Source organism: Gossypium raimondii, chromosome 1 (assembly GCF_025698545.1).
Source record: "Gossypium raimondii isolate GPD5lz chromosome 1, ASM2569854v1, whole genome shotgun sequence".
Lineage (NCBI taxonomy): Eukaryota > Viridiplantae > Streptophyta > Magnoliopsida > Malvales > Malvaceae > Gossypium > Gossypium raimondii.
In genome coordinates, this window is record NC_068565.1 from 8489298 (window position 1) to 8510821 (window position 21524).

Sequence of the window (21524 nt, forward strand, 5' to 3'; positions counted from 1 at the left end):
AACGAAAAATAAATTTGAGGAAAACCAGAGGTTTAAAAATTTTTCCAAAACAAGATCTTGGTTGTGATATCTAAAGTAATAAACACTTAAGCAAAGTTTGTACATTTTCAAATCGTCTAGGATGAGTGCTTCAACCGAGTAGTCTTCTCCACTATCCTCAAGCTCATGTTAAAAAATTTCACAAAAATTATCAACAGGGTAATTTTGCAATTTCTCTAAGCTTTTGGGTCATGTTGTAAATCAGAAAAATATCTCTAGAAATTTTCTGAATAATATCTTCAGAAAATTTTCTCTTTACAACTTTTTGTTAAATTCAAGTGTTTGTAAATAATGACCCAAGGCTCTCTTTATATAGGAAGAGTTTAGAGAGTTCAACTATGATTAAACTTAATAACTTTAATATTAAATTAATATAATATTTATCAAGATAAATAATAGATTAAATTTAATATTAAATCTTATTAAAGTAATAGAATGTTTATTAAATTAAATTTAATATTAAGATAATCACTTTAATAGTAAATTACTAAAAAACTATTTAGATAAGTATTAAAATAAATTTATATTAAACTATTAAAATAATATTATTTTTGAAATAATTAATTTGAAATCAAATTCTCTGGTGGAATTCCAGTACGAATGTAACTCTTACATTGCTCAACCATCGATGACCAATTGCCGCTGGCCACTAGGACGCCGTTGTCGCAGCCATCGGCATTGACATGTCCAGTGATATAGGTGTGACACCCTTATGGCACCCCGAGCGGTTCGGCTACTGCTCGTTCGGTTCGGGTTAATGATAACCTGACTAGTCCGATCTAGCCATCGATTGGACCGTCGGCCCAGTTTCACGTACCAGGCCCGATACAACCAATTTTTGGGTCTTGGTCTCGGTTCTGGGATTCCCGGGCCCAATTTACTATTTCAGGTCCAAATTTCTAATTCAATTACCCATTTGGCCAATCATCTAACTCGAAAATTAACTTCCAAAAATATCATATTAATTTTAATTGATTTGATTAATTTAATTTTACTTGATCAAACTTAATTTTTCCAAAAATCACTTAGATTTTCCAAATTAAATTTTCAAGAAAATTCTTTAATCCAATTCTTTAGTTGAACAATTCTTACAACCACCTAATTTAATTCCACATTGAATAAATCAACTCAATAAAATTATTCCCAAGGTCGAATAATTTTCTTCTGATTCAAATGCAGTCCGATCGAGCTTTTGTTGAGCTAGCGGAATGACCAATCGAACATATACAATTAGACTCTAGTGATTGCAATTATGTCCAAAAGCATCGTTCCGATAATTCGCAATTACTTAATCATGGATTCAGTCCACAAGAAGTACCATGATTGAAAACTCCTTATTGTATACTTTTTACGAAAGCAATTCATCCAATTGTTTTGTCCAATGACCTCGTCATATGTGTGTTAGCCTCATATAATATCATTGATTCCTTTGAGTTAAATCCGTTCACTCGATACAATCTTATTTTATCTCATTGTCACCATTTTGTCTTTTTAATGATTAATATGACCACTGTCAACAAATGACTGTAAGAAATTGCTCATTCAAGAACTAACAACCCGTGACCACGTTCCATATTTATCAATCCACATAATGTCAATCAGAGGATATCATTAACTCTTTAATTAAACTATGAATTCCACTATTGCTAGTAAAGTCATGCCATACACAAGTCATGTACCCAACATACCGACTATCGGCTCGATCACCTTAAGAGTATAAGCCTCCACTTATATCATAGCACATGAGTTACATACACATGATCAGAGACTAACTCAAGATTTAGGTAAATCACACCATGAACGTCACAAGTGAATTAATTCACAAATAGATTCATAATTAATTTATCTTGGGTCCAATCCAATGTATCATTCTGCCAATGAATACATCTATATCTCTACCTATGGAGTCAACTGCTCTAATAGCCAAGACTAGCCATCTTCCAAATTGGAATTATAGATGACATAATAATCCTGCTAAGTATTTGAATCAAATGCTCACTTTGATTCTTTTACGGGATTACAGACTCATTTAGATTATCTACTGAAGTAAGTTGTCTTTCTCGCAATGTAAACGTTCTTTACAATGATACTTATCTTCAGTTTGAATTTTAGACAATCAATGAGCTAATATTTGCTTGTCACAATATCGCTATGCATGCAAAATATAAAAGACAAAATACAAAAGACATAATAGTGAAATGTGAAATTAACTTTATTTATTTATTCATCGTTCAAATAATAGAAAACAGTTACATGTTTACTACAATATGGCACATTTCCCAATAACATGGCCGTGTGACCCTTGTTTCTCAATTTTTTATATTTTTCTATAATTTTCAAATTCTTTTCAAAATGATTCCCGATTGCTGTTAAGTTGTTTTTTGGGCCCCGAAAGCTCGATTTAAGGCCCAAATGTGTATGTTTGCTATGTTTGGATTGAGATATTGGAAATTATGCTTAAGTTGAAATATTTATTCTGTTTTAAAGTTAAAGTTTTATTTTGTACAGTAACGCTCTGTATCCCTAATCCGGCAATGGAGACGGATTAGGGGTGTTACAACAACACATTTAACATTTGACATTCCATTGAATCCAACAAAAACAAGAATGTGTAGCACATCCAAATAAAGTGCTAAAGCAAAATTGATATGAAGAGCATCACTACTCATATGGGATGAGGCACCAATTGCAAAAAAGTTTGCTATAGAATCAATTGATAGAAATTTAAAAGACATCATGAGTAATTCAAAATTGTTTGGTAGAAAAATAATATTGTTTGGAGGAGATTTTCAACAAGTTTTACCAGTTGTGCCACAAGTCACACGAATTCAGACAGTTATTCAAGTTTGGTGAAATCGTATCTTTGGCAAAAAACGGAGATACTTAGGTTAACAAAGAACATGGGAGCTAAAAAAGATCGAGCATTTGGTGAATTCCTCCTTCAAGTTGGTAATGAAATTGGACCTACAATACTTGATGCCTTAATTCTTTTGCCAGAAGAAATGGTGATAAAATATGAAAGTGAGGAAACATGTGAAGATGCTTTGATAGATGTTGTTTTCCTATAGTTGAATGAAAATTCAAAATCAACATAATACATGATGAATCATGCGATTTTGGCAACAACAAACTATGTGGACAAAATCAATGAGAAGATAATGAACATATTCCCAAGTGATAGTAAAACATTTAATAGTTTCGATCAAATTGTGGATGATACAAATAATAACATAGGAACTTGGGAAGGATGAATCTACATTGAGGCTGTTGGAAAACCAGGTCTAGAAAACGCAGCAAAAAATAAATTTAGGGAAAAATCAAAATTAAAAAAAAAATCCATAACAAGAACTTGGTTGTGATATCTAAAGTAATAAACATTTAATAAAAATTATACATTTTTTATTCGTTTAGGATGAACGCTTCGACTGAGTAGTCTTCTCCTCCATCCTCAAGCTCACGTCTACCGAGTGTGGGCTCACTTCAAATCAGAAAATTTTTCATAAAAATTTCCAGTGGGGTAATTTTTCATTTTCTCTAAACTTTTGGGCCAAGTTGTAAATAAGAAAAATATCTTTAGAAATTTTTTGAAATAATCTCTTTACAACTTTCTCTTGAATTCAAGTGTGTAAAATAATGACCTAAGACTCTCTTTATATAGGAGAGTTTAGAGAGTTCAACTATAATTAAACTTAATCACTTTAATATTAAATTAATATAATACTTATTATCAAGATAAATATTAGATTAAATTTAATATTAAGTCTTATAAAATTAATAGAATATTATCTACAAGATAAACATTAAATTAAATTTAATGTTAATATAATCACTTTAATATTAAATTAATAAAATACTATTAAATTAAATTTAATATTAAATATATTAAAATAAAATTATTTTTTGAATAGTTAATATGAAATCAAATGCTCTGGTAGAGTCCTAGTTGGAGTGTAATTCTTCCACTACTCTGTAACAGCTCGTTTTTAGGGTTAATCAGAACAGTGGTTTCGAGACCACAAATTTGAAGTAAAAATATTTATTTTACTATTTTATTATGGTTTACATCATGATAGAATTATTGTGTGAAATTTTCGTAAAAAAATTTTACCGTTTAAAGGCTTAATTCAGTAAAAAGGACTAAATCGCATAAAGTGTAAAACTTGCATTCTATTAGAAAAAGGTGTCTAATAGCTATGAATTATTAAAGTAAATACCCTTAGTGGTAATTAGTCCATTCATAAGATAGTGGAAGTTAGTAGCATGGCATTTGGAGTAGTTATTAAAGTTATTAAAGGTTAATTTTATAAATTGGTAAATAAAGGCTAAATAAAATAAAACAAAATAATTTGTTCTCCATTCATCTTTTCTAGCGGAAATTTGCTAAAGAAAAATAGCCATGGGAGCTTGAATATTCGGCCATCTCAAGGTTTAATTGTAAGTTCATTTTTTACTCGGTTTTTAATAATTTTTACGTTTTTGAGATCGTTGCAGCTTAATCTAGTTAGCCCGTATCTCCAATTTCAAAATAGTTAAAGTATTTGAATGTTGCCATTGTTGAACACATATGTGTTTTGATGTTTGATGATAGATTATGAAAGTTTGTTGTGAATTATACAAGTTCTATAAAGTGATTTTTAGTAAAAATGCAAAATAGGGATTAAATTGATAAAAGTGTAAAGTTAGTGGTTAAAATGTGAAATAAATGGAAATTATGGACTGCTAGGGGAATTATGGTAATTCGGTTAGCATGGGTCTATTGGGAATTGATAACACTCTAGACTAACGTATTTTTATGTATTAATTATGTATTTATTCTGAGTATGATCCTGTTAATTTGAGCTATTTATGATCTTTTATCTCATAGGGACTAAATTTGAGGCAAAAGCAAAATTAAAGGCCAAAAGCGTAAATTTAGAGATAAAATGGGCCAATGTGCGACACAAGGAAAAATTGGTGCCAAAAGTGCAAGCATGGAGGACACAAGGGTTGAAATGCAAAAAGAAGATATTTTATTCTATTAAACTCTATTTTAATTATATTAGGATAATTAATATTGAGATAATTATTAAGGATTATTTTTAGGATTTTATTTTATTTATCTTTATTTATCTTCAATTAAATGTATTTATCTTTTAGGAATTTAAGTAGGATTAGACTATCTCCCCTAGCACTATAAATAGGGGTGAAGTGACTCAAAAGAGATCCATCTTTTTCTGTAAACACTCTCTCCCCAAAAGTTTAGGCTTTTGTTCTTCTCATATTTTCTTTCAATAAAATCTCCATTTTTATTTTATTTATTTTCCTTTCTACCACAACCATGAGCCACTAAACTCATCTAGCCAAAGGTTGTTGAAAATCCCCAAAAGGGTTCATGAGGCTTAGAATCTGTACTTAGCCTTCTCAACGAGTATTCATCATTTTTTCACACTACGGGGCTGACGCTTCCATCTATGTCCCTTAAGAAGTAAGCTTTTCAACGTATGCAAAGGCGGTCGCTTTGTATGTTTTGGGAAGGTTGCACAGTCGATTCGTTAGCTTATTGCGTCAGAGGTTGGCGAGACCAAGAGACAAAATGGCGTGGGATTTTCCATTGAGAACTGTTGATCTAGCATAAGACGATCCCACAGAAGCTATTGTTGGCTAGAGTCAGGTTCCACCAAATCATAAGTCTAAATCCTTGGAGCTGGTGGTCGTAGGCATCCTCTTCCACTATAACTGGCTTATTTGATTTGGGAAGGATCATCTAAAATTCGAGGATTGAACCCAAGGCGGAACGAGACAATTAGAGGCTGGAATCTCCCATAAGAATTTCATTTCTCTCAACTCTATTTTTAATTTCTCAAATTTTCGACTCAATATTCTTAATTTTGTTTTTATTTTATTTTTCATTTCTAGATCCAAACCTTTAATTTTGTTATTTTTATTTTTTTTCCAAGCACTTAGGTTTTCTTGGGTAAAATTCTGCCGGGATTTCACGAAACAAGATATTATGCAAGTCCAGTCTTTGAGGATTTGACCCTACTTCCCTTTTACTATTCTTTTTCATTATTTATTAGGGATAGGATATTTTTGGTGCTCTCAACAACTGCATCAGGAATTTCATTAATTTGTGATTTTTTAATAAGGACTAAATTGCAAAAATGTAAAATAATAGGGGCAAAAATGCAATTTTACCAAAAATGCGTAAATTTTGCTAAATTGAATGAAATGATGATTAAATAAGTAAATTTTGATATTATATAGATTGAGATTAATGAGATTTGGATCTAGAACGGGGGAAAACAAAGTATCGAATTAGTCGACCTAATTCGTCGTTACAATGAACGAGGTAAGTTCGTATGTTTAATAAGCATTAAATTATACATGTTTAAAAGCTTAATTGAGATAATTATGGTGAATGCTTAAATATTGAATTCAATTGTGATTACAATGCTTTGGAGATGTTCGACGGAGATTTGACAAAGTAAAAGTCCCGGTTGAACCCTAGGAATAGATAGGATACAAGTGTCATGACATTAGGGTTACCGAGATTACGTGTAAGACCATATTTGGGATATGACATTGATATGAGACTTCGTGTAAGACCATGGCTGGGCTATTGGCATCGATACGAGATTACATGTAAGACCATATCTGGGATATGTCATTGTTACGGTACTATGTGTACTAGTATTCCAAATGGTTCAACGAGAAAAGTGGATGAAACATGGTTATAAGTGATGGTACAACGAAAGCAAGGTATTCGTGACAGAAATCAACAAGTAAGTGAAAGTTGAGAATGAAAGTACGATCGAGTTAAGCAAGACAGGTACATACAGAACCTATGTGAGAATCGAATGAAAGTGAATTGGTGAGTTCATACCGTATCATGTATATGAAATGAGAAAGATATGTGTTTATATATGTTGTGTACCAAAATGCGCTCATTTGGCTATATGGAAGTATAAATTGAATGTTATATGAGAATTAAATTGATTAAACTTGTGAAAGCTAAGGATAGCTATGTGAGTGATTATGTGATTGAATTGTGAGATCATATGAATTGAGTTATACTTTGTGTAATTACTTAAAATGTGTTTAGTTTCTAATATGAGTTTATTAGCCGTACGAACTTACTAAGCTTTATAGCTTACTTTGTGTTTTTTTTATGTTTATAGTGTTTCGAAGGCTTGCTCGGGTTGGAAGTCGCCGGAGATCCCATCACACTATCTAGCTATGGTTTTGGTACTTAAAAGATTTGTAATTTTGGTTATGTGGCATGTATAGGCTTGTTGGTTTATTAAGTGTATAAGTGATTTTGGCTATTGGTGCCTATATGTTTGAAATGTATTGAGCCATGAGATTTGGCTTGTTTATAATGTGAGGTTTGATATGTAGATGGCCTTATAATTGGTAAGTGATTGTAGTTATGTGGTAAGCTTGAGTAAAGTTATTGATGCATTAGTAGAAGTGTCCAAATTGATATTCACGATTGATGAATAATGGTATTCATACGTTTGTTTATATTGGTATTAAGAGGTTAGGTTGCAATTGAGATGATGAAAAAGGAATGGAGTATTTTAGGTCTAAAAGACATTGATTTACATGCCTTGTTAAATTGGTTTAAATGATGATTGTTTGGATAAATAATAAATCATATCGATTTGGTATGTTTGTGGTTAGGCAAAATTTTGTGTATGAATAGATGAAATGGTTGAATTGGTATGGCATGTTTGATGCATGAATTCACAATGTTTAAGCTGCCTATTGTGTATAAAAATGGTATATTTTGTGCTTGTGTAGGGTTGACCCTTATGGGTGGCAAATTGGCCTTGCAAATGGCCTATATTCATCCACATGGTTGTTCACACGGGCGTGTGACGTCTGTTACTTAGAAAATTCTTAAAACTTTGGAAATTTTTATGTGTAACCAGTTTAGTCCTAAACCTTATTAAAAGCATGTTTTAGATCCCATAGACCTATTTAAGGGACAATGTGATTATGAATGAATGTGATATGATGATACATGATCAATGTATATGAAATGTTTGTATAATGATGTGAATTGTTCGATAATGCCTCTTAAGCCTAGTTCGGCAACGGATACGAGTTAGGGGTCTTACATACTCAACCACTGAAGACCAACTGCCGTCGACCATTTGCCGGCCACCAGAATGCTGTCGTTGCAGTTGCCGGAACCCCAAACTAGTTCGATTTTTACCGGTTTGATCCAGGCTAGTGACTGCCCGAAAAATCCAATCTAGCCACTCGTTGGACCGTCGGCCTGATTTCACATACCAGGCTTGGCTCGACCAGTTTTTCGGTCTTGGTCTCGGTTTTGGGCTCCCGAGCACAATTTAATATCTCAGGTCTAATTTTTAAGTTAAATTACCCATTGGACCAATTTTTTGAATTGAAAATTAATTTCCAAAAATATCATATTAATTTTAATTACTTTGATTAATTTAATTTTACTTGATTAAAATTAATTTTCTAAAAAACCACTTAGAATTTCCAAATTAATTTTTCAAGAAAATTCTTTAATTATGGAGTCAGTTCACAAGAAGTACCATGATTGAAAACTCTTTATTGTATACTCTTTACGAAAGCAATTCATCCAATTGTTTTATCCAATGACCTCGTCATGTGTGTGTTAGTCTCATATAATATCTTTGATTCATTTGAGTTAAATTTGTTCACTCAATACAATCCTATTTTATCTCATTTTCACCATTGTGTCTTCTTAATGATTAATATGATCACTGTCAACAAATGAATGTGATAAATTGCTCGTTCGAGAACAAGCAACCCGTGATCACGTTCCATATTTATCAATCCACACAATGTCAATCAGATGATATTGTTAACTCTTTAATTGAGCTATGAATTCCATTGTTGCTAGTAAAGCCATATCATACACAAGTCGTGTACCCAACATACCGACTATCGGCTCGATCACATGAGTTACATACACATGATCAGTGACTAACTCAGGATTTAGGTAAATCTCACCATGAACGTCACAAGTGAATTAATTCACAAATAGATTCATAATTAATTCATCTTGGGTCCAATCCAATGTATCATTCTGCCAATTAGTGCATTTATGTCTCTACCCATGGAGTCAACTACTCCGATAGCCAAGACTAGCCATCTCCCAAATTGGAATTATAGATGACATAATAATCCTGCTAAGTATTTGAATCAAATGCTCACTTTGATTTTTTTACGGGATTACGGGCTCATTTAGATTATCTACAGAAGTAAGTTGTCTTTCTCGCAATGTAAACGTTCTTTACAATGATACTTATCATTAGTTTGAACTTAGACAATCAATGAGCTAATACTTGCTTGTCATAATTTCGCTATGCATGCAAAATATAAAAAAAAATACAAAAGACATAACAGTAAAATGTGAAATTTATTTATTTATCGTTCAAATACATAAAAAATAAATATATATTTACTACAATATGAGCATATTTATGTTGGCTTCTTGCAACTTTGCTTGATTATTTCGGGTCAATCAACCGCGTTAGGTGGACTAACATGGTTGATTCCTTGCATTCAGTTTTGATGATCAAGTGATTCTAATTCATGAGAGAAGCCTGGCCTCTAGACAACCGAGTTTGATGGTGGGGAGCCCCCCAGATGTTGAGAATTGGAATGTTGCAATGACATTGAGGGGACACACTGCAAATGTGGTAATGATATTGGTTTTCATGTTGGGACATATAGGATATAGCCACTGATAATAGCCCAACTCTCCATTGTAGTTTTTGTTATGTTGCCGTTCATGTTGATTGGTTTTTCATTCTTGAAAAAAAACATGTTAATTGGTCTCTTGATGTCATAAGCATCTCGTTTAGTTTAATATAGTAGCCTCAAATAAGCACAAGATATTGTGTATCACTAGATATTGTCTAACTAGAAAATTTATTTTACTTTTTAGCTTGAAGTAGCTAGAGCTTAATTGGTCTCCTGATGACCATGCAAGGAAGCCATACATGTAACTTTCTATCATATTTAAACTACTCCAATAGTTTATATTAGTGTAAAGTGAGACTCCAAACTTGGAGTTACCTTTGCTACCTATTTGACTATCTTTTTAGTTTATTCTAGAAAATAATATTACATAGTTTGCATGTTAACCTTTTTTATTGCACTTATGATAGATCATTAGATTATTTTTAATTGAATTTATTTTGATAAACTTTTAAACACCGAACATATCTTTTTTAATTAAAAAATTATTATTTTTAAATTGCAAGCATTTGTATCCGAAGCTCTGTATTAAAAAGAATTTGGAGATTTTTCAATTTTTATCCCTTTTTCAGTTGAGGATTATAGAGAAAATTTCACCAACACTCCGAAACATATCTATATAATTAAGCGTTAGAAAATTACTTGTTATAAGAATGTTAATGCTACCATACTATTAAATCACCTTATTTATTTCAAGTGGTTCATCCACAACAACGAGTGGGTTATCCACACTGCATTAGTAGCTTTTATCTGCACCGAATAATGGTTTATTCACACTGTACTAGTAGCTCATTTGCATCGTTTAGTGGTTCATCTACATTATGGTGTAAAGGTAGAGGAGTTCTAGGGAACTCCTATTATGGAGTGTAGTGGAGTTGGGTAGGACCTTTTCTGTTAAATTGAAACTTTATTGCATTCACCAGCATGTACATATAAAACTTAGAATTTTGTAATGATATTCTGTTGAATTGATCCAAATAACGATACTCTGTTGTTTGCACTAGTTTTCTTGTGATTGAACTCACACTAAGCTTCATAGCTCACTCCTCTTTTATTTCCACCTCTATAGATAACCTACCAAGTTAAGATGTGGTTTAGGCATTCGGAGGGTCTCGGCTTGGTTTTGTTTATTAAAATATTTTAAATTATTATTTGATATTTTTTATTTAGAGACTATATTGTTTTATCTTGAACTGTGACATGAGACTTAGGATTTATTTATTTATTAGCATGCATGACATTTAATTTGATTTTAGGAGATCGAAATATGAATAATAATTAATTATGCATCAACTTCAATTTTATTACAAATACAAATTATTATCACTTTTCCGCTGCTAAATTTTATTTAAGATTTTGAGTAACAAATAAATAGGAAATTAACTAAGTTTTTTAAAAGAAAGTAAACATTATAACATAGTTAATGTAAACCAGTTCCTAACTCACGAGTTTTTATGAAAATAAACTAAATTTTCTTCTAAAAATAAAAAAAAATGTTTTAAAATGTTTGTTTTATAAACTCCAATAGCTTATTAGGCCATTTCGATGGCCAATATAATCTCTCGAATTCGAATTTAATGTCTAAACCGGATTGGAGAGGTAAGAATGCGACCATTACAACTTCATTGATTTGAGAATTTATTTGGACAATAACTATTAGTGGAAGGATTTCTTCTTCTTGCTCTCTTTTATCTTCTCATATTAATTTTTTAAATACATAATTCTAAGTCGAATGGAAGCTATCAAAGGGTAGTTTATAGTTAATTGTAGGAAGAAAAAGGTTAAAATGGATGTGAGAAATGGGGTAAGCTGGATATTATAATGAGTGGATACTCATTTGAATTTGTTAATGGGTCTGGGCTTTGGAAAATCAAAGAATCCAACTCACCAAAAAGTTTCTATGAGGATTTTTTTTTGACCAAGTTGGCAATTTGAAGTATCAAAAGTTGATGTCTGGACCAAAAAACCACCAAAAATAGAAAGAGCACGTTTTTCTTTCTCCAAAAGAGGATGGAAATCTAATCAATAGTAAACACCAATTTAGAAAATAAATTTCTCTATTTAAGCTTCTGATTGAGATAATATTACGAAAAAAAATCAGATAACAATACAATGCAAGGATTTTATTTTTTTATTTTCTCTTTATAAAATAATATAATAATAGGATTTAAGAATATGATTTTTAAAATTTAATCATTTGATTTTATTTTGATTTAATTTTTTATGAATATTTCTTTTTTACACTTTTTTTCCCCAAAATCATGTGTAAGACGAAAGTTTATTTAAAATCAATTTAATAAATAATAACACCATGCCCTACCATTCGAAGAAAAAAGAAAGACACAATAATACTTATTGTTGGAAGTGAAAGACAAGTTTCGTCAATAAAAATAGAACAATTATGATAGTTTGACAGTTGACTTTATCACAATTAAAAAGGGTCGCTACAAGCATCTATCACGATAAAAAAACTAGTCCCAAAAGGGTCCAAAGCGGCGAACATAATCAATAAGAAAACCAAATGTTATACTATACGTCGATAATCACAGTAAGAAAGATCGCAAAGCAATAAGAAAGAAAAATAAGAACACACAGATTTTATGTGAAAAACCCTTATTGAGAAAATACCACGGGTAGAGGAGAAGAAATTTACTAATGTTGAAAAACAACAATACAAGAGGTTTTCAGCTATACGTAGTTTTTAAGGGTTAAACAACTCGTCTAATAAAAGAAGTATAATCATGTACGGATTCAACTTGTGTGGCAAGGATCAAACGAGATCCCCAATTTTGTCTCTCTATTTTATTTCTTTAACAAGTGAGTTGCACCTCCAACCTTTTAGATTTAATCAAATGAGATTAAGGTCACACAACTCTAACACCGGATATCCACCAAACTAAAGAGGAAGATGACAATTTCATCCCTAAAAATACTTGGCTGAGCAAGATTATTTGCAAAAGTAAAACAAACTTATCCAGGACAAAACAAAAACTTTCATCAAAGGAAGATTTAGTAAACAAAGAAAAACAATGCAAAACACATAAGACTTAAAACCACGAAAGTCTAAATTAACTTGTGGAATCTTTATTATTTCGAAATACCTTTAAAGAGTAAAAACAAATGAAGAATCTATGGCCAATCCACTCTTCAAAAGGAATTGCCGATGAACGGTGGAGGTTCAACATGGGTAAATATTGATATTTGTCCATCACAACCCATGAAAAAAATAAGATACTCATAAAACGGATTTATAAACTGAAAAGAAAAATAAAAAAGAAGAAAAGAAATGGAGATCCGGCGTCAGACTAACAATCGGAAAACCACTCGGGCGATACTAAAAGCCTTATACCAAGCACAAGTTAAATTCAGAAAATATATATTTTTATTAAATATTAAATTGAGCTATAAACCCAACTTACAATAGACTTTTGGTTTAATCTAATCAAAACAAAGCAACTTATAATTTCTTTTGTAAACATCAGTTTTTTTCTTATTCATATTTTTCTCAATTAGACAAAGCAAAATATAGTTTTTATTTTTTAAAGTTATAACAATTTCGATATCTCAAGCGAATGCCACTTAATATTTTGTTTTTATTTTTCAGTTGGGTGTTCTCTATTATCAAGTTTGTTTAAAAAAGGAAAAAAAGAAGAAGAAGAAATTGTCACTTGACAACTAATGGGGCTCTTGTCTGCATTTTCTTAAAACTTAGTCGGCAACAAATGGACAAAAAATTTTATGTACATAGCCTTTAAGGTCTTCACCTTTGTCTCTCTTTTGGACTCTTCTTTTGCATTACAAAAATACATAATCTTAGTTGTAGGGATGTTTTCTATGAGCAGCCACGTTGGTCATTAGAGGTCAACCTCGAATCGAAAAGATTTGAGTTAAACTAATTTGAAAAGTTTTATTTTATTATTTTAACTTGATTTGATTTTTTTTTAATTGAGTCGAGTAAAATGAAATTAAATTAAATGGAATTGTTCGAGTTAAATTAAAAAAATAAACATGTCTAATTAAAATCTTATTATACTATAACTAATTCTATGTTAGAGCATATAAATTTGAAACCATATATTTTAAAAACTCTTTTAAAGTAATAAGAGCAAAAAAAAAAACCTTTAGTATCGTAAACTTGAATCATTAATTTACTTATTTAGGTCTTAAAATTATTATTTTAGATTTTTAAAAAATTATATAATCTTTAGATTTTTAAAATTATTAATAATATATATTTTGAAATTTTTATAAATATTTTGAATTTTAAAATTATTTTGAATTATTTTGTACTTTTATTTGAGAGAAATACCAAATTGCTCATTTTCAAAATTGAAAAGGGAAAAATGTGTAGTCGTTGCATCAAAAGGTATATTTGCATTAATCTGCTATTTGGGTTATTCAAATTATAAAATTTAGCTCGACTCGAACACGAAACTCGAATTACTTATTCAAGCTTACTTGAATAAACCGAATAACTTAATTTAAAATTTTTAATTTTTTTAAATAGAATCTAATTTTATTCACCTAAATATGCTTTCAATTCACATTATTTGATTAATGAAAACTACTAGGTATAAGTAAACAACAAAAGTTATTTAATTAATATGTTCACAGATTTGCCTTAAAATTTTATATTTATTGGTATAATAATTAACTTTGTTTTTCGAACAATTTTAATTAATTATGACGGGCAAAAATAAATGAATTGTAGTAATAATTTTGACTCGTAAAGAGTTATAAAGTAAAACAATCCTTTCATTTTATATAGTTAAAATATAATATAGGTCTTGTAATATTTGTAAATTAGAATATTAGTCCTTGTACTTTTATTTCTAGGAATTTAGTCCCTTTACTTTTTATATTTTCAAATTTAGATCAAATTAGTAACACCGTTAAAATTTTTGGTTCAATTTTTCGTGTGACATTTTGAAATAAATAAATAAAAACTCACTTGATAGTAATGTAACTAAAAGTTGACGTTGTAATGAAACTGGATTTAACAAAATAATTTTAACAGTTGGACTTGAATTTTGAAATCTAAAAAGTAGAAGAACTAAATTCTTAAAATTAAAGTACATGTATTAAATTCTAAATTTACAAAAGTCTAAGCTTTTTATTTTGGTATTGTTTTATTAGAGTGAGGTAAGAAATTGAGTTAGACTGATAAAGTAAAACTAAAAAAAAAATTATAAATTTTTTAGGAGAGGTACAAAATACAATAGAACTATTTGAAGGAGGGAGAGTCAATGATATTATCTATTCTCTTGAATGTTCTGTATTGACACTCAGTCTATAACCCAAAGTAAAAGCTTGAATGTAAGAGAGTGAAAATGAAATAATTTTTTACTAAAGTCAAGGACAAGAGCCGTAATGTCGGATAGGTGTAGGGTGGTTAGATGTTGATGAAAATTGGAGACGTCTAGTCTTTCCGAATAACCAAAGGCAACAGCACCTCCCAACAAAAGCATGCAGGCAACAAACTCGTGGGCCAAGCTTTTAGCTTAGCTCCCCTCTTCAACATTGAAGTTGGTTTTGTTTGTGTATGACATGTGAATGAAAATCAGGATGTTTCCCGACATAAGCCTAGCCACCAAGCAAAAGCACTATATTCTTGTCTTTATTAGTAGCACTTGGATGGAGGGGGGTTGGGGCGTGTTGGCAATCTGACCGAAGTCCTTGGAGCTTTTCCTATTTATTACTTTTGTCATTACAAATAAGTGAAGTTTCCAGCTAGTGTTTTAATTGGCAGTGTTGACTAATCGTCGTTGACAGCCTTAACAAATCTCACTCAAAGTTGAATAACGTTAAACTGGATGATTGATTATCCTTCAACTTTAAGTTAATAAAAGTGGTTAAAATGGTAACATATATAAACTTCTAACATATTTTTTTAATTAATCAAAGCAAGTCCGGGTTTGAAGATAGCGAAAAAAATCGTTTGGGAGAATTAAAAAGCTGTCTAGACCATTTTGCTTAAAGCACAAATAATAATTCAATCTAAGATTTATTAATATAAATACCACAAGTCTCAATTTTAAGAAATCTTTTAAACTTCGGCTATATTACAAATATTATTCTCTAAACTGATTTTTCCATCATCATTGTCTAAGAAAAGAAACAAGAAGTTGAAAAAGGAAGCTAGGGTACTTGAAATTCTACAGAAAGTTGTTGAACAAGCCAATCAGAATCAGTTCAACCTAAGAAAAGGTTTTTCAACCATGCCTATGCCAAAACGAGGAAAGTGGTTGCTAAAAAATGATTCATTCTTGAAAAAAAATTTAAAGAGGATGAGTTTTACGAGAATGGAATCAAATTTTTTTTGGAGTAAAACCAACTACTCACTTCTCTTACATATGTGAAGCCATTTGTCAATAATGTGGTGTTGGACTTTTATGCAAAGCTCTGAAAATCCATCTAGGATCCAAATCACCAGCTCTATATGTAGGTTTATGTGAGATGTCACTATTTCTATTTCAATCTAGGCACCATCTAGGATTTTCCCATCATCAAGGTTTAGATTATTCCTATTGTAAGACCCCTAAAATTGTTATATCATAAAATTAATAATAAATCAAGATTGTGTACAATTGATTTTTAGATAAAGTAAAATAAGAAAAATAAAATTGATACAAGAGAGGATCGAGTGATGTCAGAGAAAGTTGAAATAAGAAGAATGTTTTGATATATTAATTTGAGTTAGGGACTAAATCGTAAAGATGTGAAAAGTTTTAGGATTAAAGTATGATTATCCAAAATTTGAATGGTTGAAGTATAAAGAAGAAAATTTTGAAGGACTAAAATTGAAAATAACCCAATTTCTTATGACATGAAATTGGTGTGTAGGGACCAAATTGAATAAGTGAAAAATACAAGGGACTAAATCATAATTTTACCAAAAGTGAGCAGTGACTCAAGGATGGAATTTTGAAGAAAAATGAAGGGTAAAATGATCATTACCTAAATTAGATAGTGTAACAATTAAGGAAGAAAAGTGTTAAATTATGATTGGTTGAATATTTTATTATTTTATAAGATATTTTAATATTTTAATTAACTAAATTAATGAGATATTTTATAGAAAAATGCATAATTTTCTTTCATCTTCCATGCTTCTCACGTTACTATGTATATATATGAAGAGGAGGTTTTCATTTTCTTACATTTTGATCCCTTACCATGAAATTTCACTATTTCCTCAAATTCCTTGAAAGCTTCCATAGCCACTCAAAAGAAGAAATGAAGTAGAGACACTAGAGAGTTAGAATATCATTTTAGAAGCAAGAAATGAGAAATTATAAGTGATGAAAGTAGAAAGGAAAGGATAAAAGTGATGGAAGTGAGAAAGAAATAAAAAGGGAAGCAAGGAAAAAGAAGTTATTGGTAAAAGAAAAGGTAAGTACTTATTTTAATTTCATTGATATTTCAAAGTAATAAGTTAAGGTAGTACTAAATTAAGTGTTTAATATTTGAATTTTATTTAAGTACTAGTGATGGAAAATATATTATAAATTGTAATCTATAAATAGTGATATAATTTGTGCTATGAGAAGTTATGATTAAGACTATATGTTAAGGATATGTGAGATTTAATAACTAAATTGACTAATAATTCAAGGGTGATGATAAGTAAAATAAATGTTAAGTGATATAAATCATAATAAGTAAATATATTCATTAAAATAGTTTTGGATAGCAACAATAAATTAACTTTGAAAATTCACCAAAATTATAGAAATTGATTTAGAGATTGAATTAAATATGGAATTAAAGCTTATTGAGACTAGTTTTGCATAAAAGAAATGGTGCAAGTAGTGGAATTGTATATTATGAGATATATGAATTTTTGTGAGACAATGTCAAAATGATCCGGGTTCCCCTGTCCTGACTTTGAGAAAGTAGTACAAATTGTAAAAAAAAAAAAAGTTTAGGAGATGAAATTTATTTTCTTAAAAGATTGATGAGTCTATTTTTAAGGGAAACAAATAGAAACATTATATGAATCCGCACTGGAAGATAATTAATTTTTAGTGGAAAATGGTCAAAGTTGCCTAGAAACAAAAAAGGAAAAAAGTTTTAAAAATAATGTATTAATTGGATTAAGTGGAAATTATGAGATTTTTATGATAAAGAGTTCATTTATTCTAGTTTTAAAATCAACAAGAGAATCCAAATTTTGAATTCAGAGGCTAAGATATAACGAATTTAGTGATCTGCTACTCAAGTAGACAGACCTTGCTAAAAGTATATATTGTAATTAGTAAAATCATAATTAATGCTGCATATAAACATACTATACTAAAAGTCATAAATTCTCGTATAAATACGTTCACTTATAGGATGTGGAATGGAGAGGAGGGGAGGAAAAATAATATAAGAGTTGCAATATTAAAATGTTGTTATACGTGACGGAATCACTAATATATATAAAAGAAGTTTAAATGAATTGTTGAGACATTAAGTGAATAATTGTTATATGAAAAATTAATGAAGTTTAATTGAAACATTGAAGTATTGTATAAAATTAAATTAATTGGTACATTTTGGTAATAATTATGGTATGTACAAAAGGCAAACCAAGTTTGAGTGTGAGACTCTAAATAGACCCACTTGTAAAACTTTAATCATTTTAGTATTTTATAATTTTAGTTATATTTAATTTAGTATCATATCGCAACATATTATATTGAGATTGAAATTGGGTAAATGTGAATGAAATAATTATTGAATTGGTTGTTGTTAAGTATGACTCCTATTTCAGTCAAATTTGAGAAATAATCTTCTAGTTAAACTCTGTTTATTTGTTTCAATCAAATCTTGATTAGTTTAGATTATTTTATTATTATTTGAATATGAATTTAGCCTATAAATAGGCTCTTTTACAACCTTAGAAAATACACCCATTAGATATTAAAACTCATAACACATTTAGAGAATTTTGTGTTTACGTTTTGAAGGTTCTTTGTTTTCGGGTTTTTTGGGGTTTAATTTTTATCTCCATCTTTTTGTACTCTTCGTTTCTTTTGCCATTATAGTAAAATTATCTTTGCCTTTGGTTTTTTATCCTCTTTGGAGGAGTTTTTTTACATTAAATTTGTGTGTTCAGTTTCTCAATTTCTTTTGCTATTTCTACTTGTTCCTTGCTTAATTGGGTCAATATCTAACAAGTGGTATCAGAGCTAGTTTAATTTTCATAGATCAGCCCATTTAGATATGGCAGCAACAAGGTTTGAATTGAGAAGTTCGATGGTGAGACAAATTTCAATCTGTGGCAAGTTCGGATGATGGCAATTCTAGTTCAATCCGGTTTGAAAAAAGTTGTTACCGGGAAAAAGCCTGAGAATCTAAATAAAATAGAATGGGAAGAGCTTGATGAAAAGGTTTTGTCTGTAATCCAGTTGTGCCTCGCAAATACGGTATTACAGGAGGTATTGATGGAGAAGACCTCATCTGCCTTGTGGAAAAGGCTAGAAACTCTTTATGCAACTAAGTCTCTAGCTAACCGTTTAGTGTTGAAACAACGTCTATTTACGTTTCACATTAATGAAGGTGAGCTTCTTAAAGATCACATCAGTCAATTCATTACTCTTTTAAATAATTTAAAGAACGTTGAGGTTCATATTGATGTTGAAGATCAAGCTATGCTATTATTGTGCTCTTTACCCCCTTCATACAGGTCTTTCAGGAAGACCCTAATTTATGGCAGAGACAAACTCTCGTTCGAAGATGTAAAGGGTCATTTGTTAAGTAAAGACAAACTCGACAATGAGCTTCATTTGGATAGCAAGGCAGATAGACAAGCTTCATTTTTGATAGCATCAAAGAAACAAGATAAAATGTGTCGTTATTGTAAAAAGTTAGGTCATGTCAAAGCAGATTGTTATAAACTGCGAAATAAAAGAGCTGTTGAAAGTAACGAGGAAGATGTAGCTGGTGCTAATTTGGCCGATAAAAGCGGTGATGATTTCTTGTTAGTGTCAACGAGCGATAACTCCAAGCTCACGTCTAAGTGGATCCTAGATTCGGGATGTTCTTTCCACATGTGTCCCAATAGAGAATGGTTCTCCACATACAGTTTGGTTGAAGGTGGAGTTGTGCGCATGGGAAACGATTCATCTAGTAAGGTAATTGGTATTGGTACTGTTAAAATTAGGATACACGATGGAGCGATTAGGACACTCTCAGATGTCAAGTATGTACCTGATTTACGAAAGAATCTCATCTCCTTAAGTATTTTAGACTTGAAAGGATGCAGAATCAACATTGAGTCGAGTGGCATTAAAGTATCTCGTAGAGCTCTCATTTTGTTAAAAGGTAAAAAACTGTCAGTTTTTATATTCTGGAAGGTTCTACAGTGACTGGTGAAATTGGACGTCCTTCGTCTGTTACGAAGTCGAAGTCAACTCGTTTGGAGCAGATGCAACTTGGTCATAGGAGGGAAAAATGTATGACCGTTTCGTTGAAAAGAGGTTCTCTTTTGGATGCAGGTTTTGAAAAGTTAGGGCATTGTGTTCGTGAAAATCAGACCTGGGTTAGTTTTGATTTGGCAGTGTACAAGTCGAAGGCTAGAAGTCTTCCAGTTTTTAAGCATAGATTCGACTCAGTTAATTCCCTGCATAGTTCAACATAGGCTCATGGCGAGCTTTGGCAAAGATGGCGTTGTAGAAATATGAGTCAAGGTGGAGATTTGTTAAGTATGACTCCTATTTCAGTCAAATTTAAGAAATAATCTTCTAGTTAAACTTTGTTTATTTGTTTCAATCAAACACTGATTAGTTTAGATTATTTTCTTATTATTAGACATATGAATTTAGCCTATAAATAGGCTCTTTTACAACATTAGAAAATACATCCATTAGATATTAGAACTCATAACACATTTAGAGAATTTTGTGCTTACGTTTTGAGGGTTCTTTGTTTTTGGGGTTTAGTTTTTATCTCCATCTTTTTGTACTCTTCGTTTCTTTTGCCATTATAGTAAAATTATCTTTGCCCGTGGTTTTTTATCCTTTTTGGAGGAGTTTTTCCACATTAAATTTGTGTGTTCAATTTTTCAATTTCTTTTGCTATTTTTTTCTTGTTCCTTGCTTAATCGGGTCAATCTCTAACAGTTGTATTGAGAAGTACAAGCATGAATTGAGGCAATAAGAGATTGAAAAATGGAAACAAGATGAAAACAGAGATGACGTCGCGATGTGGAACCCCTGACGTTGCGGTGTCAGTCCGAAAGTTTGAAAACTTTACAATTTAGTTCATGTTCAACTGTAGATTGTTACTGAAGCAATTAAAAGCTCATCTTGAGTTTAGATATGTGTTTAAAATTTATTGTCAATGTTAATTGATCTTGTTAGCTTGAATAAAGTCATTTATTTAACTGAATTTCTTTGAAATTGCTCTGGCAACGAATGTAACATTCCAGTGCCTAGACCCAGTGATCGGGTCAAGTATGAGGATGTTACATCTACTAAAAATGACCATATTACTGCTCAATTGACAAGCATGTTTGAAACACATGGCCTGAGGGTTAAAACTTTAGAGCATCTAAGCTTGAACCTACCTATATTACTCTTTAAGCTACTCTTTCAGCCATAGCAACCAAAAATTCGCTACCTAAAAATTAGAGGAATGTAATAACAAAGAAGATTATTTCTTTTCTACACAAGGTTGTATCGTTCATTCCCTTTGACATAGGGCAATTGATTTTTAATGAAATAACCAAGCATGCAGAGACCAAGAACACAAGG